A 23,951-nucleotide genomic window follows, 5' to 3' on the forward strand; every position below is an offset into this window, starting at 1 on the left:
CCTTCTTAGAGAAGTGTGGCTAGGAGCAGTTGGGCACTGTTGGATAAATCTGTCAGTGCTGTTCCCTCCTTTGTCCCCTGTGTTGTCTCTGAGAACCTCTCACACTGTGACAGATCATACTGTCAAAGATCATACTGTGTTTGAAAAGTATCTGGCTTGCCTTGGGATGCTGTATGAAATACGGCAGGATGTGGCATCCTGCAGGGAGCATGTCATGTGTGCTTGCTTGGCCTCCTGCGCGTGCTTGAGCAGAGGAAGGGAATGCACATCAGAGGAGCACAGTTGTTCGCAGCTTCCTTCCACTCCCCTTGCTTGTTCCAGAGAGGCGGCACTTCGAGTCACCCGTGAGGTTTGCCGAAGCTGCCTTTCCTGGTATGTTGATAACCAGGTTCCCTGATGGAGATACCTCTGTATGGTTAAGGGTGGGGGGGGGGCTCTCTCATGACTTCCTTGATGTGGGATGCACAGTGCAAAATTACCCCTGTCATAAATACTGGACTGAACGAATGTGAGTTCCTCTCAGGCCAAAGATGGCTTTTTCCAGTTTAATAGCTAACACAGCAGTTTCCAGAAGTCACAAGAGAATCTGATGTGTAGCTGGAAGTGCTGAGGGAAGAGGATACCAGCTTTTCCAGAACTGTGCAGCTCAATCACAGAACGAGGTTGGACTGGACATGAAACTGGATTCCAGGGTGACGTGGTGATTGCAGCCTCTGCCGGCTTTGCTTCTTCCCACAGCTGGGGAGTTGATTCTCCCAGCAGGCCTGTGCCAGCATAGTCCTGCTGCTAGTCTTGTGGTGTTATCCCAACACAGAAGCTGCGCTTTGAATGGCTTGCAAAGTGGTAAGCAGCACGCAAGTCTAGGCGACAGGGGTGAGCCAGCCTACCCAGGCTTCTTGCAAAGCTGAATTTGCAAAATGCTGTCTCCATCAAGAGCGATGTAATAATAAGTTACAGAGATTCTGTCTTGAAAAACAAACAGTGAAACACAGGCACTGGGGGAGGAGGGTGTTGTGCTCTTTTATAAGGCTCTTGCTTTTTGTTAACTCAGGTTAACTTTATCAGCTGGATTAACTTTTCCCATATCATTCCAGAATTATTGTAGTAATTAGGAAAAATGACATAGGGTCATGGCCTCACATGTGGCCAAGTAAGCATCTAGTCACATTCTTTTCAACTGGGACAGTGGCATGCAGAATTTCTTTACTGAAGGTCACAGAGGGAGACAGTAAGAGAGGCAGAGAAAGAGCCCAAATGCTGTGAATCCAGTCCTGTGTCTCCACCATTAGATCACGCTTCCTGTCTAGGCAGATGAACCCACATAAAAACCTCAGTTCACAAACAGATGACATTCAAGTACTACCAGCATTGTAAAATATGGCTAGGACTAATATATTTGCTCTGACTTTCATCTTGAGTGCCTAGTGGAACACCTGTAAGTATTTACATTTTAACATGAGCTATTGTGCTCGTGAAAGCAGACAGTTTGACAGCAATGACCTCTCACACAAAAGCCTGAATAAGTGATGAACTTCCAACAAATCCATGACCTGAACTCTGCTGGATGTATATTGAAGGTGACAAGTTAATATGGCCTGTGGCAGTACCAGCAAGAGCTCTGGCTCTGTGCTGGGCTCTTCTGGTGGAGGTGGTCCACAAATGAGCCACTAACAACTGTCCCTATCCAAAAGCCTGGAACTAAGCATGTCTTGTATTCACTGGATGGGTGAGAACCTCAGGCAGATGTTTGATGCAGAAAAGATTTAATTTTTTTCTGAAGGTTTCTTGTCCCGCTGATCTGCTCTGACCCTGGATTTAGGGCTTGGTTTATGTTGCAGAAGAGGCAGAAAGGTGGATGTGTCTCCTCCCAAGCAGAGCACTTCAGAGTTTGCTGTGTTTGAATTGAATTGAGTGGTAGTTAAAATTTCAATTATGAGCATCTCTGGAGTTGTACGTGTCTCTCCTGCAAGCACAGTAACCACTGGCCGTCAGGCAGGGATGACAGCCCTGGTACAGTAACCTCTGAAATCATCCTGACCTGGATCACGTTGAAGCTGCGGCTCTGGTGACATTTCCTCAGGACTGCCCTGTCCTGGAATGAGCAGTTCCTGGTACCTGCTTCTCCAGTGAAGTTGGATTCAGAGCAGAGAATGCTTCCTCAAGCTGACAGAAATGCCTCTGGATCTGTTGCAGGAGGCACTTTTGTTCTGTGCTAAATTCTGTGGAGTAGGTCATGCTGCATTTTTTGCCTGCAAACCTGAAAAACAGTGGGAATCCTGATTGTATCTTAATACCAGGTCAGACCCAAAGCTTGTCATACCCAAGATGCTGGTCAGTGTGAATTTATCAAAAGAGAGTATGGCAAGAGAGCACCTATTAGTGATGCTTTCCTAATGTAGTCTACCAGCAACATGCTTCCAGAATCCCTTAAGCCAAGGGGTATTTATGTAGTTAGAGTATTTAGGTTCAAGAATTCCCTTTTTATGAGCTTGTCCAGTGGCTTTTTGACCCTATACTGACTCTTGATATGTTGTGATGGTGAATTTTGCAGTTTAACTGCATGCTCTGTTGGAGAGGAGCTGAAAAATTGATTTTCTGAATCTCTAATTTTATGCTTTCACTTAATACCATTTTAGGACTTGTACTAAGGGAAAAACAGGTACTCATTCGCTAACAACCTTCTCCACACCTTTCAGGGTTTTCTGGACCTCTGCTGTATCACCTCTGTGGCCTTCCTCCCAGGTTGGAATTCTAATCTGAGTAGCCATTATTACGCAGAAATTGTTCCATACTTTTGATTACAACGTTCATCAGTGCTTTTAAAAGCTTTGGTTTGCCTTGTTAACATCTATCACAGGCACATGCCAAAAATACTTTATTTGCCTAGATATTTATTGCTGTAAGACATATACTTGGACAGGCTTTAAAGTTTTCCAGGTGCTGCCATGATTCTGCAGCAGCTTTTTTGTGAAACTTTCTCCATGTTGGCCAGTCACAGTCAGAAGATGATGATTGGTGAGGTTTGTAGGTCAGGCTCAGTTACTTCCATCCTGATTGCTTGAGAACTGCCTGTTTAAATGGTACTTTTCTTGCTGTTTTCCTTCCCAGATATACTGCTGGTTTCCATGAGCAATGTCCCTGTATTCCCCCACTTAATATGCCCCCCCTGCTTCCTCCCTACAAATGGCAGCCTGAAGCATGCCCTGTGTATCTAAAACCTTGGTGAATACTACTTAGCAGAGACAAGGGACATTTGTCCTTGCTCACTCTGGGTGTTTCTTTAGGTTCCACTTAAATGGAGAGATATTACCCACAACAAAGTTTGCCCACATCCTATGCTTGCCTGCTGGTTTGGGATGATGACTAGGATTCATCCATCCGTTTATTCTTGGCCAGTGTCAGAGGAATTGTTTTGTAATTTTACTGAAGTAAAATTAGCATATTCTGCAATTCTACTGTTTCTCCATCCCCTTTTTTATATTTGCTAGTTGTGCACCCACTTGTCCACCTGTAGGACTGACTGGTCCATGTTGGTGGACTTTGAGATTTTATTTTTTGCAACTGAAACAGGTTTGTCTCAGTGCTAGCCATAGTGCTACTATTTACTTAGTTAGATTGCTTTACAAATCAGTGCTTACAGGGCTGCTGAAATGCAGCCGCTTGTGGAGACTGTGGAAGGAGAGGTTTGGATAAGGTCACGCTAACCCCTTTCTTCCTCTGTGTGCTGCACATTCTTCACTGCTGACATGGCCTAAAAAGAAACCTTGCCTTTTAAAGCTCTACCTTAACCTGCCCACCAAATGATGTGTACTACTTGATTTGTGTTTAGCTGTTGAAAACTTTATTCCAAGGTGCCTGAACTGGGAACTTAGTTGCAAGGGTGACCCTAGTGATTTGAAACCTTCTGGTAAGGAAAGCCTTTCACAGTGAGAACTCAGTGTTATCTAGGTTGCTTACTCCATGTACTAAGCCTCTCAGGATTGATGAAATGTAGTGGTCTTAGGAGAAACAAGCCCTGTTCATCAGGTAGTACTGATTTTTAATGATGATCTTTGACGGTTGCTGTGTGTAAAGCCATTCTAAATAAGCTGTTCAGCACTTAATACTGAGCTCTGTAGGCTTTGTGAATTATACAGTATTTGAAAGTAGCAAGCATATGTATTTGGGGAAAGGGGGCAGGGGCTGTTCTTTCAAACTATCAAGTTGTGGTTGTAGGTCTGATTTTTGAATTCAGAGCTCCTCTTTTATTGTTCTGCTGCTGCTCTATGCATTTAGGGGCTTAAATTTAAATTTAATGTCATAAAGGTCATATGAGGAGTAAGGAATAGAGCCCTAGCATGGTATATGCTTTGCAGGTGTCTCTCTGCTCTTGGGTGTTAGATCAGGAAAACCTAAAAATAAACATAAAGTCATTGTGTATGTGTAAGCAGGAGGGCATGTTTATGTTGCTTTAATTAGAAGTATTTTCTTGACTGCTTGTTTTCTTGGGGTATGCATTCAAAATAATAAATATTTTAAATACCTTAAAGGTATGCCCTAAAGTGCTGGGCCAGAAAGCTGATAAGGACTTTTTGTATTTGTCCCTCTGTCTTTTGAAAGTTCAGTTTTGGCTCAGTCAGTTCCCTTAGCAGACTTACTGTGCAGCTGATGTAGTTGTGCTGGAAGAAGGAGGTGGGAGAACAGAACATGACAGGACTTCTGATTGCAATGCAGGTAGAACAGATTTCAAAAGTCCAGACAACCATTATTATAAAGACCATTGCTCAAACCATCAGAACCATCATGTCTTCCTTGTGAAGCAAGGGCCAGGATGAAAAGTGGAAGAATCAAGTGGAATGCCTTTTTGCCAGTTTATCATGCCTTTTTGCCAGTTTATCATTGCAAGGTCCTTGAATCAAACGTGGATGCAACAAGATGCATTGCCTGCTAGGATGGATCCTTGATCCTGGAATCAGTGCTGCTAGGATAATGAATTCCTGTAGACAGAGCCTAATTCAAGCTTGCTCTGTGGGTGGGGGGTGATTAGCAATGTCTGTTGTATCTGTCCCTGTCTTTAGGAAGTGCATCTGCTGTGTATGTTGGGCTTAGTAATTTTGCTGTCTCAGTCAGAGTTGTGATGTTGAAAAACCAGCACAACCATTTTGCATTTTTTAAAAGATGCTTCATTTTAAACATGTAGGTTCTTAGCTGCCCTCTGGCTTCCAGCCTACTTGAAGGTGAGAATGAGCATCCCCTCCATGGCTACTGTCAGTTCACGGGTATCTCTGCTGTGATACCAGTAACTGTAAGAGTGACAGGCTTATGTTAATAAAGCCACCTCCCCCTCCCCTTTTCCTTTTCCCACTTGCTCCTGTCTTTCAGGTACATTGTGGTGTTTGCCTTTAAAGGTTGTGTTTAACACCACTTGTATTCAAGCATCTTCCCTCCACCACTTCAAGGCAAGTATTCTTCCAGGTATGTGACTGCAAACAATGCAGAGGGAAACATCTCAATGGAGATCTGTTCTTGATGTTTTTTATCTCTTTGAAGATGCATTTTTTAAAGAGTCTTTTGATATTTAGGTATTTTCTCTCAGCTTTCCCTTTTCTGGTGTGTTTTTGCCTTGGTAACTAAAAAAATTCATGATGACACTGAATTAGTGACTTCAGAATGGATTCCTTGGTAACCTAAATGGGCATTTGACATCATAGGATGAAGAAGTGGTAAAACCAGCTTGAAGAGGTTTGGTTGTTTGTGGGTTTTTTGTTGTTGTTGTTTTTGGTTTGGTTTTTTTTTTGTCATTTGTTTACCACCTCATCTCTAGCAGTTCACTCCTGCTGTTATCTTCTGAGATGCTGATACAAGTGTTTGTGGGGTTTCACTGTAAGCCTTATCTCGAAAACGTTCTGAGTAGCCAGTTCTCTTTATTTTTTTGTGTCTTTGAACAATCATACCTCACCAACTTTTGTTTTGATCAATAAAGGGGAGGCAATCATAGGCTTTCACTTGCATAGGAAATGAGCAGCTGAAGGAAGGGTAGAGCTTCTGGAGAGATGTTGGCCCTCAGTGCAAGCAGCAAAAAACTATGTGCTGTTTTTATCAAGAGGCTTGAGAGTTTTGGCTGCAGAGATAGCCCCATATTCCCACCTTATCACACATCCTTTTTTTTTCCTCTTTATGCAGATCTTGTTACTGCATTAACTGTGTAAGAAATTCTGGAAATCAGGTCTCTTTTAGCTTTGTTCTTTCTGTTTCCAAATTAATTTCCATCTTGAGAGAGTGTCTTTCTTAATCATGCTTGATATTGTGTAAGGAGATCATGTTTCATCATGTAAGATTGTGGTCCAGGTTTTGTTCTGACTGGACTGGTACAAATCTGGTGCAGCTTTACGAGTGTTGGTGTATCTTTTGTGGAAGAAATCGGTTTGAGTAGCCGGGGGCAGAGTATCAATCACAGCCCAGAAATACCAGCTTAAGGAAAATAAGAGTGAAGACTGATGTAGGTTTTGTTGGAATGCCCAGGCTTCTATTATAAGATATGAAACTAAATATATGCTAAAAGCCAAGTAAGTACAAAGACTGCAACACCACATTTCCTAGAAAATTGTCCTATTGCAGAGGAACATGGACTGTGAAAGGGCCTTATGGCATCTGCACATTTAATGTGGGCTCTATCAATAGCTGACTTCAGCTACAATAGTCCCACTTGTTTTTAGATTTCTGCAGTTATTTTTTTTTGTAACTGTTTGGGAGAGTAGCATATAAAACAGAGCAACATGTAGAAATCTAAAACTCCAGCCAAAAGACACCTCCTTTTTGTGTCTACGTGTTGCAGCTGTCTATCTTTTGGCAGCAGGCAGCCTGTGTAGAATGTGAGGCTTTAGCACTGAAACGTGGAAGAGAGAATTAAGGGGTTCTGAACTTCAGTCATTCTTTTCTAGAGAATTTCAGTCCTCACCATTGCTTAGTTATTTGGAGACTGTAGGGTTGGTTTTTTTCCTTTCAGTAACTCCTTATGTTCACAATAACAGGAGTGTCTCATATAGACTGAGATAGGTTGCTAACTCTTCACTTTCCTCAGTTCTCCAGTTTAGTAATCAAATTAATTGGAGCTAGTTACATGGATACCCAGCTGAGAGGAAAGGCAAAAAAGAATGCACGCATGTATTTTGTTAGGGGTAGGAGAGGAGTAAAGGAGAGACTTTGCTGTTTCTGCCATAAAACACTTTTGTATAAGCCAAATATATGCTTTGTTACAGGGATGTCAGTATGTGACATTTTGTTTCTGCATAAATTATGGATTACATCATAACACCTAGGGCATAGTTACGCCTTTTAATCTCCCCTATTCCACCTGGAAAGGCAGAGGATTTTGTGAGATGAGACAGTGTAGGAGCTTCCCTCAACAGTGAGTTGTTGCATTTTGGAGGAAGCAGATGCATGCTTTTGTAGCAAGCAAGCAAACTGAAAAGGGAAAAGTATAATAAGACACTGTGAGACTTTCCATTAAAACCTGTTTTTTTAAAATTACTTTGTGCCTTCAGTTATGCAGATGTTGTCAGAATAGAGAGTGGAAACTGTTTACTCAATGCTCTGAGAAACAGGATTTGGGTGCTGATCTCCATCTTCCTTGTAGACTAAATCCATGCCTTTTGCCCAGGGTTTTCATTATTCCAGCCTGGCCTGAGATGTGGTTTCCCTTTTAGCCAAGACGTTTGTATTGCTGTGGTTGTTACATCTGCCCTAGGCAAGCACAGAACACCAGCACAGGCAGTTCCATACGCTGGTGGTACTGCTGCCTTGCTGGCGCGGGCTGGGCTGCCGCTCTGACTTAGAAAAGTACGGTTAAAGTTGTTCAGCTCTAAATTTAGTGCGCGGATGAAACCAGACTTTTCGGTTCATAGACAGCGTTAGACCTTTCTGAATCATGTAAGTTCTGGTGTGCAGAGGCCGTGTGGTGGTGCTTGAGCAGGTTTCGGCTTTGTTTTTGTTGTTGGCTGCTGTTGCTCACAACTTTAACGCGCAGCTTTAAAGGCCTTGCTCTTGGGGAGGCTGGTATTGAAAGGAGTGGAAATCATCCCGGGGAGAGGAAAAGGACAGGCTAACCTTGGCACCTGGGGCCTGGCTATTATGTTGCACTTCCTCTGCGGGGCGGCGCGGGGCGCGGGGCCGCCGGAGTGATGTCCTCACAGCAAATGGAGGAAGTTCCTCCAGCAGCAGCAGCGCTTCTGGATCTCCTCTCGCCTGGGGGATGGGGCAGGGTGGTGAAAGAGGGCTATACAAAGCACCGAGCCGAGGGGGTGGGAAAAAAAAGAAGCAAAACAACGGCCTTCAGCTACTTGCAAAGCTCGACAAACTTTTCGGAAATGTGAATGCTTCTCGTATTCACCGTTTTGGGGAGGGGTTGGGGGGCACGAGAATGTTTCTTTCCCCGGCGCTGCTGGCGGGGAAGGTACCACGGGAAGGAGCCGGGAAGGATGGAGGGGGGCGGCCGCTCCTCTCTCACTGGTTGCTGACTAAACAGTTCTGTCAGCTGGCAGTCGGCGCAGCCTGGGGATTTGCGATAGAGCTCCTGGAGGGTGGGGGCGGCTGCGCGGGGGGAAGGGAGGGAAGGGCTGGCCCTGCTGCAGCCGCTGCTGCTCCCTCGCCCTCGTGGCAGGGAGGCCTGGGTCCCCTGGGCACGGCCACGGGGAGTTTTGGCAGGGATGCCCAAGCTAAGGGGATGTGCCTGCATCCCTGTTCGACTGGGCAGTGGGGCGGTGCCTTGAGTAGCAGCCCCAGCCCACTGGAAGCCTGTCCTGTGCAGGAGCGTGTTCCTGTCCGACTGGTACCCGCACCTCAATCGCTTCGTCAGAGCACGTGCCTCTGCCAAAATTGCCGGAGCCGGTTGCTGGGGTGCAAGGAACGCGCTCCCATCCCAGCTCGGATGTGGATGTGGATGCTGGGGCAGAGGGCAGCCCTGCGGGACAGAGCTGTGTTTGCCCCTTGGCCAGGCTCTGGCTGGCACTCACAGTGACAGTGCCAAGTGCAGAGCAGGACCGAGGCTTGGGCAGTGCCCTCTCTGTGCTCTGCCACAGGTAAGAGACTGCCCCATCTAAGCATGTTAGGAAGCAGACAGTGAATCTTGGCTGCTGTTCAAATTTAATGTTTCCTTTCTCGGCCTTGAAGGCAGATGGAGCCCAGGGTAGCCCTTGCACAGAGCAGGAGGTATTTACAATTACTCCTTTAGGTCAGAAATGTTCAAATCCTATTTTTCTGCTCCTCTTGTTTTGTTTTCCATAAATTGTGTGCTGTAAAGTTGGAACAGCCTTGGAACATCTGTGGCTTTTCACCCATATGCTTCCCTCCTCTCCACCCCCTATTAGGAGTAAGTGAAGGATGGGTTGTATGTGAATCACCTCCATACGTATTTCACTTCTCCTGTCCCAGCAATGCAAGACAGAGAAGGACCCTGTCCTGACAGGCAAAAAGGGTGTGTGTCTCAGTTGTTTGAGGTCAACTGAGTTAGCTGAACACAATTAAAAAAAAAAAAAACAACTCTCTTGATGCTCCTTAAGGTACAGCCTACCATGTCCAAAGCTGTGTTTGTGGCTGTGCAAGACCAGTTAATATGTTAACCTGCATCTTAATGAACATTAACACAGTTTTTTAGTAATGTTAGTCTGACTCAACTGAGCTACCATGGTTGTAGTCATGAGTGAACTTGTCCAGCCCAGATGGACAAGGTTGCTAGAGGCTTTAGTTTGCAGGACAGCTCCAGTCAGTGTTTCTGACAGTCTAAAGGTGATTTGCTTTTTTTTTCCCTTTTTATTTTGCCAAAGCTGAGTGTGCTGTGAAAGATGAGTGAAGGCTATAGAGAAGTGTTTATATTGTGATGTGGAAATCTACAGATCTCACCCAAGAGCTGCTTTGTTGTACCTTTGTACAGCTCTCATCACCTCAGTGCAGTTCTCAGCTGGGTGTGTTGTGCCTGGCACTCCTTCACAGCACACCTGGATGCCCTTTTATGCACGAGTCAAGCAGCAGCATGGTTTTGTAGGGCCTTGCAATCCTTTGCCAAGTGGCCATACAGACAAGCTGGGCAGCTGGACTGCTGTCAGTTTGCTCTCAGCAATGTAGGTGTCTGTGAGCTGGTGTGGGAAGGTTGTAAAGCACTAAAGTATCCGAGTGACACCTCAATCTGCATTCTGCTTTAAACACTCCGCATGTGACAGGCCATAAGAGCGAAGCCCTTTGTGAGAGTGTGTTTAAATTGATAAAATTGAATCCTTAAATATTTAGCTTTCCCCCGTGGCTATTGTAGGTAAAAAATGCTTCTTTGGTGCTGTTTTTTTTTTTTGTTTTTTGGGTTTTTTTTTGAGCAGAGAGAAAAGTCTCCAGGAGACAGGAAGACACTGAGAGGTTAGTATAGAGCCAGATGTACATCATCTGTATTTTAAAGCAGGCAGACTATGTCTCTGAAAATGGAATTATTTTGAGAAGAGGGGGGTATATAACTCTTTGAGTGCTTAGGCATACGGTCTGAAATGCTGAATAACCGCAATCCTCACTAACTTCACAAGGAACGCTTCTGGAAACGGCTCTTGATGCATTGGGTACAAAGCACTACAAGTGCGGGTAAACAGTTCTTTAAAATATTTTGGCACACTGAGAAAACTTCAGAGAGTGCTACTTGGAAGCTGAACACTTGACTTTTTGTGGATAAGATCAGTTTAAATAGGTGTGTTTTTCTTCCTTCTGTGTGTATGAGAGAGGGGAACAGGAGGGCAAGTTAAAAAATCAGAGGAAAAGACCTCGTTGCTGACTGGGGAGACTTGTTTGACCTTCTGAGCCCTGTGCACTTGTCTGTGGTTTGCAGCCAAAGACTCTCACTTTGAGAGTGCCTTGCTCCTCGTGCTGAACTATTTTTTGACGCAGTGAATGAATGCAATATGTTAACACTCCTGTAAGTCCCAGAATTGCTTGGCTGCCCCTTGCCCTGCCTGCCTTGCGCTGGCTGAAAAGGTACCATTGTTTGTTCTGCAAACAGTGGGTGATGGTTGTTTCCAAGGTGACTGCAGCACTATTGCTGCCCTCTAGTACAAAAAAAAAAATTAAAAAAAAATTTGTCATTAAACACCTGAGAGCATCCCACTGTCACCAGACAGTGGGAGGGAGGCAGGAACTGTCTGTAGGAGCTCTCTGGGCTGGATATTACAACACAGATGGAGAAAATGCCAGTAAACTAAGAAGGGGCAATGCGCACATTTAGTCCATGCTCCAAAATATTGTTCCTAAATAGTGCACAGGTACAGTAGTTGAAACTGCTGATTGTTTCTATGAGTGTCTCTGCTGGGAAGAAATGATGATAAATTTAAAGCCTCTGAATAATACAGATCAACTGGTAGTTGTAGTTTGAGTTTACAGTAGTAACATTCTGCTTTTTCACTTAATTGACAGGTTGTTTTGAAGACTGCTCAAGCCAAGGGTGTGTGGACTTCTAGAGGGAAAGCTAAAAGAAAAACTCAACAGTTCTGCTAGACTAGTAGGTTTTCAGACTGTTTTGGAAAACAATTATTTTGGGGATAAAGTATGAATCGCCCAGAAAGAGACCCCAGAAACTACCCCCAGTAATTCTTTCATTCCTTTTGTGTATTCTTGAAAGGCCCATGGTACTCAGAACGGCGACTTATTTTGAAGTGTCTAGGTGGATGGATTTGAAGAATTTTTTCAGTCTTCTCCATGAGCTGCCTGCCCATCTACTCATGTAGCTGTTTAGCAGGGGGTGGGGGGGATGAGTTTAAAAAGAAAAACAAGCTAACACTTCTTTTTAATTGGTCATGGATGCTGCTAGCAGAACTTTGCCTCCCCCTGCAACAGGTTTAGTACAGTTCATACACAGGTTTCAGTAAACATTAACCACTTTTATCTGGGCTCGCAGCATGCTGAATGGTTAGCAAAGAGCATGTACTGAGAGAAACAGAGAGAATGAACAAGTCCAAGGTCAAAAGGATGGTAGGTTTTCCTTTATTAAAATAAGGGGTGGAGAAGGTTGACAACACTTTGTGGAAAAATAGGCCTGTGTGAAAACATGATTCTTGTCCTAAAGCTTTCATCTGGTTGAGAGTATGTGGGGGTACTGCAAGAAGGATGTGCATCTTGAATTTTTTTTCTTCTCCAGGGAGATGACCAGAACAATCAGCCCTCCTTGCACTTTTGCTGACTGACAGCTTAGCTCCTTGTGACTCAGATCAATCCAGAGCAGAGTATAAGCTTTGCTATTGCTTGTTGCGTATTTGTAGGGGCTTGTTCCCACCCAGCATCCACAAAGATCCCACTGGCTTTGGCAGTGCACAGCCAAACAGAGATCACAGTTCCCTCCCTTCTGTGCCTGCAATGATACAAAGCCATCCTGGTTAGGAAAGGTGGTTAGAGAACTGTGGTTCAGCAATTTGCCTCACCTTTCTTTCTCTTGGGTGACTTGGATGTTTCTTTATTGCATTTGAGGGCTACAGTGCTGCTAACTTTTCTGTAGAATGAATTGCTGTAGTGATTAAAAAATAGTTGATCAGCTTAGCAACAAAAATGAGGTAATTGTGGCTAAATTAATGAAATTATTTTACACTGTGGTCTGGAAAAAAGGCATTTGGAAAAGAGCATGTAATCTGCCCTAATGAAATTTGTTGAAGCATCTGATGCCACAGTTCAAATTGTAAGTTATTTTTAATTGTGCAAATCAGCATATCCTGTCCCTCCTAGCTCCATTCAAATAATTCTTTGCAAAAGAAGCAGCAGCATTCACCTACATATTTCCTAGAAAACAGCATCACTGAGAGGTTGTACCTCATTGGAAAAACACAGATTTAGTTAAATGATACATCAAACCAGAAGAAATCCAAACCGTGTGTAGCTAGTCTGACAGTAGTTTGAGAAACACCCTACACTGCATGCCCCTCAAATCAGAAACGTGTGAACACAGTTAAAAATCTCATCTTTGTGGTGACACAGATGATTCAGTGCAGGAAACGAGAGGAATTTCTTTCAGCAGTTAAGCATTTGTGGGGCGGGGGTGTGAGGAGGTCATGGTGTTCAACACACCCGGTTAGAAACCTTCAGGCTCCTTTCCCTACTGCGTTTTATATCGATTCAAATCAGGGCTGGTACTGGAGGCATCAGCACGAGAGGCAAATTCTGTCCTGTTGGTTCCACCTGGATCATATGGGAAGTAAAAGAAAGAATGGAAGAGATGTTTTTGTTGGTTTTAAATTTTACCTACAGACGTTAGCCATCCTACTCAAAGCCATCCCTTATCATGGGATGTGCAAGGAGTCACTCTTGCATCCTGCTGGAGTTGGGCTGTGGGGTGGCTGGGCCAGCGCATGGAGGAGGTTTATCACCAGAGCTGCAGCGGTGGCCCATGTTCTTCCTTCTGCAGTGGCTGCATGGTCCCAGGGCAGGCAGAGGGAGAGCTTTACATGCAGACTTGCCGTTACAGCTTCTTGAAAGATGGCGTAGTTCATCTAAATATAAAATACGGACTGTGGTTTCGGTCTGAAATATTTGTGGGATTTTACAAAACCACTACAAACAAACAAAGTAAACAGCAGCAAAAAAATGACACATTTCAGGCAGGATTTTTTTTTCCTTTTTCTTTTGCAAGGTGATGCGGAGATTTGTATTCTGTGATTCAGTGTTCCAAGGAAGTACCTTTCTCAAATGGAGTACATCTTTGTTATCCCTTATTCACAGACTTCCTAAAGAGCTTTGTATTAAAGCTTTTCAGGAGGCTGGGATGTGATTTTCTTTTCAGCTCTGTAGATGTTCTCCCACAGTGTCCCAGGTGTTTTTGTTGCCTTCTCCAAATTTTAAACTAACAATTTCCTAGTAAGTCAATAATGTGCTGCATTAGAAGCCTTTGTAAAGCCTACAGAGGGAAACCAAATCATGTGTGCCACTTGAATTCTAGAATGCAGAGGGTAGGTTTAATGGAAGCATGTACAGATCATTACATGTATGGGTAGCCTTTTGCCTTGCCTGGAAACTGACCAATGAGTAAAGTCAGACAGTTTTTAGATTGCTTTGATACATCTATAAAAGCCTTTGCAGTTTTGTATTTGCTGTAGGTCTCCAGCTGATAACCGGCATTAATGAAGTGGCTTTCTATACAGTTTTATTGAAATTATTTATGCAACTGCAGTGCAAGCTTTCTTGCAAAAGCAGTCATTTGCAGTGCACAGCTGGTAAGCAGAAGCATTACCGTTCATTCTCCAGTGCTTCAATAGCTATGCCTCAGTTCTCACCACTGTAGCTTGCCGTGCATGTTCCCAGTTATTCCTCGACTCCAATGGGCCTGCAGGTTTTGGCTGCTTCTGGCACTGAGGTGCAGGAGTGGCTGTCTCTCTCTTGAAGAAATACTCATCCTGTTTTGCCTTTTTTTGGTTGGTTGCTTGCTTGGGTTTTTTAAACCTCAGTGGAAAAATACTTTTACTGTCAGTCTGTGGGACCACAGTCCTGTTCACCTCTGAAACGGTTTTATAATAGGCTCTCAGAAGACCATTAGATGCACTGGGGATAGGGATAGTTACATGCATCCCCTTTTTAGATACCCTTGCAAAGGCTTCAGGGCAAGAGGACTCTATTAATAATGTCTTAAAATAATACAAATCTCTTGATACTACAATGGAGAGACTCATTCTGTCAGCCACAAAATTTCTGTTGTCTCTCCTTCAGCTGGGCTTGCCTTGTCTGTGGAAGACAGGGTCAGTTCTCCCAAACTGTCAAGATAAGTTTTTAGGAGAAAACTTACATTGGGTGAGATGTGAGACCTCTATGCTGCATGAACTCCAGGAGGAGATAGGGTGCACAGCTTCAAGGCAGCCAGGAATGGTTGGCAGAGTTGTTTCTTATTTCCTATCAATGTGCAAGTGGGACTTAATTCTTTTGGTGTCCTACAGGAACTGCCACTGACTCTCCCACTGAACTTCAGTTATGGTGTATGATGTGAGGGGTTTTTTATTTTATTACTTAGCTCAGTAGAATGGAGCGGGTGACAGATATTAATTAATAAGCCATGCTGCTTAACTGCATAGCTCTAAAGGGAGCCCTTTTGCATAGACTTGCATGGATGTCTCCTGCATCTTAGGGACGAGGTCAGATTTGCTTTCAGAGATGTCAGGTGTCTTTGGGGCTGATTGCAGTGTCTGGCATTTCAGCTTCAGGAGCTAGAGGTTCCCTCAGCCAAGGGCAGACTGGACAGCATGATCTCACCCTGCAGGAAGACCTGGACATTCATAGACCTGTTTGTGCTTCCCAGCACAAGGTGCTGACCAGCTGAACTGTCAGCTACATATGGGCCAGAAGCTGTGAACTGAACATCCCCAGAGTGAAGTGGCATGGGGCCTGAAGAAGTGGTTTAGTGTACACCAAAGTCACTGCTCTGGGCAGCTTAAAAGCCAGATTTTTTTCCAGTCTTGAAGCACTCACATAGGGTCTTACATTCAAAGCACTAATGACTTCCTTGTTGGGATTCAGACTTTTTAAATTTTTATTAAAGGGGTTGTCTGTGGTGACATTTAGCTAGCACCAGATGTTGGCTTTTAGTTACCAGTGTGGAGGTGGCATAGCTAATAAAGGCTAGGGTAAGAAACTTGTGAGAAACTGCCTGTCACATGCAGCTTTGTGTACTGCGGCCTGCATGATGGCTGTCGCTTCTTCATGGCCCAGCGTTCTACAAGAAAGCTTTTTATTTTCTTCTTTTTCTTCTATACTCTTGACTGGCCAAGTATTTTCCTACCACATGTCTTTTCAGGTGGCCTTGCTCTTTTGTTAGAGACTAGCTAATGGAGGGAGACTGCAAAGGGAGCTCAGTGGTAGATTTGGGTTTTCTTCCCTTAGGTTTTGGTATTTCTTCTGAACATAACTTTCCTGTAGATCATACTTCTCCCCCTCAACCTCTTTTGGCCATATCCTCCCTCAGAAATGTCAGCAAGTGATTGTTTCTTTGCAGAGCTGCGATCCCCTAGACAGAGGCTTTTCCAGTTTTATGAATGCACCATTTGTTGCTGAGGGCACAACTGTTCGATATAACTGGCTGCATCCCACTCTGCTTGGGCCCAGCATGCACTAGAGCCGGGCTATGCATAAACCAGATTTTTGTATTAAATGGCACCACTTTGTCCGCAGCAGCAGTCTGTCTGTCTTTTGTGTGTGCGCGTGTGAGACTTGCAGTTATCAGATGCAAAATATATAAAGAATGGGAGTTTTGCAGAAATACGTGTTACTCAGTGAGTGTATCATGCTATTTTAAGGCTTATTTTTCTTAGGGAGCTGTTGTTGAGTGATATTTCTTCATTATTTTTTGTAGGTGGGCCAAGGCAAAAGCATATTTTAATTTTTTTTTAATGGATGCATGGTATAATATTACAAATGTAGTTGTTTTGTTGGGGACATACTCAATTATAGCTAAACAGAAATTACATGTAACACTTTGAAAGAGGATGTGCTCATTTATGTTTTATTGTTTGTCATCAACCTGCTGTTTATCTCCCCCACCACTGCCTTTTCTTGTTCAGTGTCACAGGGCTGCACAGACTGTGTAGATGTAACCACTTAAAGATGCGCTGCACTTTATATTTTTAATTATGTCTAGGAAATGTCATCTTATGCCAAACCTGATGCTCTTTCTCACCACCTGCCCTGCTTACCCCCCTTCTAAGGTCAGCAGAATTTATGGTTTTCAGCTGAAACACTGCGTGGGAGGGGCTGCTGTGCTGGGCCAGGATATGCTGGGGGAGGCTGGAGGGGCTGCACATCCGCCAGGCACAGCTTCCATCCCAGCCAGGATTTCTGACCTCAGGTTTCTACGGCACACACACACCTGCGATGTTTGGTTCACAGGTAAAATAGTGCCACAGCAGCCCTCTGGCAGTCTGAGTGGTGCATGAGTTGAGGGTTAGTTGGGTACCATGCTGATTGAATGCTCTTTCTCTGTCGTATCCCTCTCAGTCCTGGAAAGCAACTTTTGGAAAATGCCGTCTCTGTTCTTAGTTATGAGAGCGCAAGCTGTAAGGCAGGGAGGTTCCATGACACTCTGGTCCCAACAGCTGAATCACAGGTTAGAGCACTGCCTGCCTCATTTGTCTCAATGCCAGGAGTTTCTCTTTAGAAGCACAGTGCTCTCTTTTTCCCATCCCTCCTCTCTCATACCTGTTGAATCCCCTCCAAGAAATAAGAACACCTCAAAAGCAAGCCCATCAGTTTAGAAATTATTCATTTGTGTTTTAGTAAAAATACTTTCTGTGCTCCATCATCATGGTGTTTAAGAAATGGGGAAAATTGGAAGCACCTATGATTTTTCCTCTTTAATGAAGGCAGCACTGAGTAGAGATGAGGATTCCCCACTTCACTCTCCTTTGGGTACCCAAACATGTCTGGGCATCGGTCAGGCTTGCCTGTAATGTCCATAATTCATCCACCAAAAAGAAATAATAAAATGTACAGCTATGAAGCCTTTCTGTGGAGGTTCCTACACATACCCCCCAGCCTCACCATGTTCTTTCATATATTTACTGCCCACATAATGTTACCCATGGGATGAGGGTGGGAGGGGGAAGCTTGTTCTCTTTCATGTGACTGCAGCACAGTTAATAATTGTACCAGACTTCAAGCGCCTGCGTGACAGAAGAGGTTGATCATGCTCATAATCAAACAGTTTTTTCAGGCCCATCTTCACGCCTCAGCCTCCCAGTAGATTCAGAGAAGGAGCTTACTCTGCGATTGCTCATTTGTTATGAGCTGGCTGGCATATAGCGCAGAGACAAAAGCCACCCTGGCCTGAAAAGCCCTTAAAGAGAAGTAGGATAGTAAATACATCTGTAAAACGGTGTTCAGGTTACAGACTGCATGTGTCTCACGCACTCTTGCTCGCTTGCTCCATCTCACTGCCCTCCTCCCCTTGTTCTCTTGAAAAAGGGATGGCAAAATATTTTGATAAATGCATCAGCTGCTAAATGGTTGATGTGTTTTTTTTTTTTTTAAAGAGGAATCTTTGCTCAAGCATATGTTTCCAACACTTTAATCTTTTATGGACTGCATACTTGCTGTGGGAGTGGAAGGGGATGTTTCAGGCTTGCTTTCAGTGTACTTGGGAATCTTTCCCACAGCATGCAAACTCCCCAGAAAACATGTGAAACAACGGCCTGGAAACCAGGAAGTTTCTGATGCCTAGTACTCATTGCTCTGAGGGATTTTCTGTGCTCTGGAGGTCATGGAATAATCTTTCTTCTTTGCTGGCTTCTCTGAGTTTATTTTGCACATGACGGAGGGGTATGTGTGTGTTGCTGAGCTTTTAGAGGTCCTTATTTGTGAAGCATGCTTTTGCTCCTTGTTCTTTTGTTACTGCACTCCCATGATTAATGTATCTGCTGCTTAAAATGGCTACTGAACCACCACCAAGTTCTTGTCACCAGTTACCAGCTGCTTAACCCCTGTCAAAAACCATCCAGCACTGCTTGGAGTTGATGCTTTTTGTTGCTTTGCAGGTTTATTTCTGATCTTTGGGCTACTCATTAACCCTGTGAATACTGTACACAGTGGAGGCATAAATCTGTTGTGGTGGTGATGGTATGTCCTGGTGCTGTAATCACTGCTGCTGCTTGCACTCTGGTTAGATTTATGTGGCATGCAGTCTTCCCAGGTGTGTGTTTTGAGGTTTGGGACTTTTTCCCCCTTTGTTTTCCCACCCCCTTACCACTTTGTGTAGTTTAAGTTTTTTTGTTGAGTTGCTGATGTCAGAAAGCAGTGATGAAGGTGAGAAGTCTGGCACCTGAGGGCTGATGGTCCTGGTGAGTTGACAAGGAAGATCCAGTTCCCTCTAGTAAAGAAACTCTGCATCTAGTTTCAGTCTGTGATGAACTCAGCATTTTGTTTTCTGGCGTCTCTGTGTGCCCATGTTTGTACTGGAGTGTGATGGAGCGTGAAAGGAGTCAGAGGAGAGAAGGGGCTGCAGCTTGGCTTTGGATGCCAGAAGAAAAACAACTAACAACCTCGACCAAAAGGAGAGTTAACCGGAACATGCCACAAAACAGGTTAGGCAGGACGCAGAAGCCAGAAACGAACCTTCTTCTGTGCTTTAAGGCATCTTCAGTGCACCCTCCTCCTTCTACCCTTTCAGGATTTTCCCCCTCCTCCCTGTTACAGTTCTTTGCCAGCTGGGTTTGGATGTGGGGCAGGCGGATGGTTGCAGCGCTCGCTCGCCTGCTGCCAGCTGTTTCTTAAGAGAGGGTGCACTTGTCTGTGCCCATCATCCTGTGGCAGAGGCAGCGCTCGGTGTGGCATGTGCCAGTGTGTGCCTTCGTCCTCTCCGCCGGCTCGCCCTCCACACAGTCCCAACCCAAAAGTAGCAGGGGAGGAAGAGGAGCAAGGAGACAGGGAATGCTGGCAGGTGGAGTTTGGAGGGCTGATCCTCCACATAGTTAATCATTACTTGCCACATAAGCTGTTCCTGTTTTCTAGAGGTTTCGCTGGCACCCACAGCCAGAAGCATATGAGGAATGTGTGAGACTTCTTTCTGAGCAGGATGGTTTGCCTTGCAGCAGGAAGCCCAGCATCTAATACAAGACATAATTTCTTCTGTAACATGTTTATGCCTAATCATTCAGTAAACATACCATATATAGTCTGTTTTGTGCTTGCTCTAACACCCTGCTGCAAGGCAAATTTGCTGGTGGTACCACACGGATTCCTTAGCTCCTGGTGACCGCCTGACAAATAGGATGTTGTCATACGTAACATAAATATTCCACACTAGTTTTTTTTACTCTCCTGCTCATGGCATGTTTTTCTGACTGTGGCAATCTTAAACCTGGCACTTAAAAAGTCAGAGGATTACACAAAACAAGGTACCTTATCAAAGGATGGACCAGGTCCCACATGCGCATTTTTTTGCAGAGTAAAGGTTCCACTCTTTCCCTAAACATCAGATGTTTGTGTTTATGAATCAGTGCTTTGGAGACATGGCTTTTTTTCCTTTTTTCCTCTTCTCTCAACTTTAAATGCCTGCTTCATCCTAGGTGATAAATTCCAAGTTAAAGCTTTGGTTGACTGAGATATCTCTCTTTTCATACTAGCATCTTTTATAGAATTTCTCCCCTTCCTCTTTCTCTTGGTCTTCTTTCTATTTACCCTGTGCTAGCAGGATACTAAGCATGGCAGAGGACATGAAGAGCAGCATTGTTGCTGGATTCACAGCTAATCAGCTCTTACATACAGTTTGCCTTCAGGTTTTTCTGTTTGTTTGTTTTTAACATTGTGAAATTACTTCGGTAACATCTGACTGTTTCTGTGCTAGGCAGAAGTAGCTCAGGAAACTGAGATGAAGCCTTCCTACCTACACTAGGGTGGGGTTTTTCCTTTTTGTGCCTTCTACATCTTGTCCTGTTTGTTGATATGTGAGAAGACAGCGCAGTGGTGTGGACCCCAGATAACCTCGCACAGAGCATTCTGGCTGTCTGCTTGGTGATGCCTGTTAGTGCCTGAGTTCAGCAGTGTAGTGACTAGCAATGCCTCCTGTACCAGTGAGATGGTTGCTTAATCAGATGCAGGTCCATACAGGTGGATTCCTATAGTGATTTGCTCCTTACTTAGGCAGTGCTTCCAGAAGGGAAGCCTTTGCAGGGGGGAATGTTTGGCTGTTACGTAAATGGACAGGACATGCATTTCTGGGACTCGTCTCTCATTGGCCTGGTCAGAGTGAATTATGTCTGACTGCTTGGCAGTTAATTGGACCATCCTTCCCATTTCCTAAGCTGATAAGCCCCTCACTGTCTGCCTCAATCAGGCTTCTTTGTTTGAGAAGTTACTAATGCTGCAGAAGAACAGAATAACTACTTTCCTGTAACCAAGTGAGGGGCTCTGATAGATAAATCGATGAAGATTCACCCTATTTCTTCAGCAAAATCCTTTCACAAGGCTTACTTGTACGCCAGTAGCAGTTGACAGGTACTGAAAAGTAGGTATAGCCAATGTATTTCATACGTACCTCGTCCCTTTTTGAAAGATGGTATTTGTGATTGAGTGTTCCTGTGAGCACCTTTATTCTGGCAGATCCCAGTAGTGAGCGGAGTACCACGGATGTCTGTAGATATCTCTGCATCAGGATGGGGTCTCAGAAATGGCTTTCTTTTAGCACAAAGCCTTCAGACTGGGACTGTCTTAATGTGTCTGGATGGTGCCTAGCTTAGAGTGGGTGTTGGCAGAAGGTGAGTAATAAATGGTGATTAATCGTCTCTGAGCTATGGATGTTTGTATGAAAAAGCACTTGGCTAAAGGCTGTGCTTCAACAAGCTCATCAAAATTAGCCACACGGGAGACAGTAGTATAGCATCCCAAAGGCCTGATTCTTCTGTCTCTTGACTTGTTTTGTTTTGACTTTCATGGATTTATTAAATCTGATTGAGGGAGAAACATGGGTCCCTTTGCCTTCAAATATCAGTGAATATCAGTTGAGTGATATCCATGTTACAGATTGCAAATGGTCTGAGTGATACAGAATCAGGGTGCACTAAAAGTAAACACCCTTTTGTTAGACTGCTCAGTAATCTTTTTAATGCAGAGGTGTGGTTATGAACCTTACAGGTAGGCATCTTTGTGTTTGTGCTATTGAGTCTATGATACAAATGCATAGGAAAGGTGTAAAGATACAGATTCCTGTGATACTTATATATTGAAGTAGAAAAGTAATTTTCTATTACAGGAGACAATTTACCCTTTGTAGTCAAAACAGTAAATAAATATAAAACCTGAAGCCATACTGATTTTTAAAATAGTTCCCATTCTGAGTTTACATCCTTGTTTGAGCAATGCATTGCGACTGTGTGATTGTACAATTATTTCTAAAACTTCCTGAAAAGAGGATTCATCACAAAAATCTCCCTTGTCCCTCCATCCTTCAGCTGTTTCTGGCAGGTTTCAGGGCCTGAAGCACACAAGGCAGGTATTTCAGTGTTTGTTCCTGGCACAGAAATTAGAAGGACTGTGACTTTTTGTTCTTAAAAACCTTTCCAAAATGGCGTTTGTTTTGACATAGTCAGAGAGGATGTAATTCTAAGTTGGTGGTGTTGAGTCCCGGGATGTCTGGGGCATCGCGGCAGGGTGATAAGAGGATATAGTCAATGTTGAGTTGGGGTGGCTCTTACTGATGTTCTGCCATTACTGTTTGTTATGCCCAAGAAATGTAGGAACCCAGGAGAGCTGAACACAGGGCCTGGTCTGTAGGACAGGATCTGAAGGAAGCAACCACCAGTGGTGGCCGGATCACATCCTTTCCTCTCAAGGACTTACCTGCAGTCATCAGACCCCAGGCAGGCAGCCAGAGACTTCTCCTAGGTGACTTCTTTTATTACCAATTTTATTGCCTGACAGCATTCAAGGTGATGGGTGGAGCATTTGCATTTTGGATTTTAAAGCTTCGGGAAGAGAGTTTGTGATGTGTGCCCTTTCTGAACATTATTTAGAACATTACCAGACATGATTCAAAGGCCTTGCCGTCTACCATGGGAAGGATCAGCGAGCCTCGTGATGAGGAAATGAGGGTGAGGAGGAGTCTTCGTCGTAAAAAACAAAAAAGAGTTGAAAAGGAAAACCTGGAAAGCAGGCAGTTTGTCACTGAATTTCTCGGGAAGAAGGGATCTACGTGATGGCTCTGTGTGTGCACGGGGACACAGCGGCATGGTTAGGGCTCAGCAGCACGGGTAGGCCTCACCGCGGTCCTGTCCTGCCGGCCGGGAATGCAGAGGGAGCAGGAGGCAGCCGCCTTCCCTCAGACAGCCAGCAGGGATGCAGAAGTTTAGGAAGTGTTCAGCCTCAAAATTAGGGCGACTTGAAGGTGAATTAACTGCTAGGCCTGCAAATGAGCTGTATGTTCATGTGTGTACAGGACCTTAAGCATAGAAAGGTTTAGGGTGAGTCTGGAAAGGGTCCATGTTTGAGGAATGTAGTTATTCTGGCTTCTGAGGTACTTTTTTTTGTGTAGACAGCATGGAAAATGATTGCAAAAACAAGTATTGCAAGACACTTAATAAGATGGGAAACTGGCGGTGTTAAGGCTGTGGCTCTTAGACTTATGTGACTGTGAGAGAATTTCGGCTTTTTTCTGCTTCCTTTCTCCAAGTGTTTTCTGAGTTGTGAACAATCTCAAGTGGAGTTTATCCTGTGGGCTTAAAGTCAGCAAGCCCAAATATGCATTGAAACTCTTTTGACTTTTAGAATGAGGGTCCATGACAGCAACTGAACTTGAGGGAAAAAAGGTGCCTTTAATGTTTGCTGCCAATTCCACCAATTTAGTCTCAGACCTCATCTGCTGAGATGTCACACTGTCTGCTTTCACCGTTTTGGAGTGGGGGGGACTGGGGATAACCAGACCAGTTTTCAGGGAGCTTAGTCAGCTTTCAGATTTCCAGGTGTAGTGAGAGAAATCATCAGGGAGAGAAATGGAGAGAGAATATCAGTAAGTTGTTCTGTGTGAAAGAATCTGGGCTGCCAGGAGAATTTCCAATTGGAGATCACCAGCTTTATTACTGCCCCTGTTTTCTCTTGCATGTGGTTCTACAGAGCTTTAACCATTTGTGCTTAAACACTGCATGTCAGGTGTTTAGCTTCAGGCCACATTTGCTTTTGAAAGAAAAGTAAGTAGTAAAAAAAAAATTCTTCAGCCATTTCTGAGAATGAAGATGAGGGAAAAGTGAGTTCAGGCTTTGAATTACTTTCATGTTCCCCTTTTTATAGAAAACAGAAAAAAAAAAACCTATGGCAAACTTTGAATCCCTAACAAGGGGGAAAAATGTTGACCTGTTCTTCAAGTTCTCAAAGCTGTAATGCAGGGGCATTGAGATTTGAAAAAGATAGAGTGGGTGGGAGATGGGAATTGTAGCCATCAATTAAATAAGTTTTTTGTTACCATTGCTGATAATGGCAATGGTGATTTCTCCAGTGTGTGG

At 44.1% G+C, this 23,951-nt stretch overlaps 1 protein-coding gene across 6 annotated transcripts in view; it reads left to right on the forward strand.

The window, feature by feature from the left end:
- Positions 1-23,951, forward strand: part of RREB1 (ras responsive element binding protein 1) — a 120,834-nt gene that overhangs the window by 12,708 nt on the left and 84,175 nt on the right. The window contains exon 1 of one of the 6 annotated variants that reach the window (XM_072924112.1): positions 5,435-11,503. The exons of the other annotated variants lie outside the window; for them this stretch is intronic. The gene's annotated coding sequence lies outside the window, so the exon portion shown is untranslated. Of the gene's footprint in view, positions 1-5,434; positions 11,504-23,951 lie in introns of those variants that run through there. 6 annotated transcript variants of the gene reach the window in all.

The sequence above is a fragment of the Taeniopygia guttata genome, chromosome 2 (genome assembly GCF_048771995.1).
Source record: "Taeniopygia guttata chromosome 2, bTaeGut7.mat, whole genome shotgun sequence".
In the NCBI taxonomy this organism is placed as follows: domain Eukaryota; kingdom Metazoa; phylum Chordata; class Aves; order Passeriformes; family Estrildidae; genus Taeniopygia; species Taeniopygia guttata.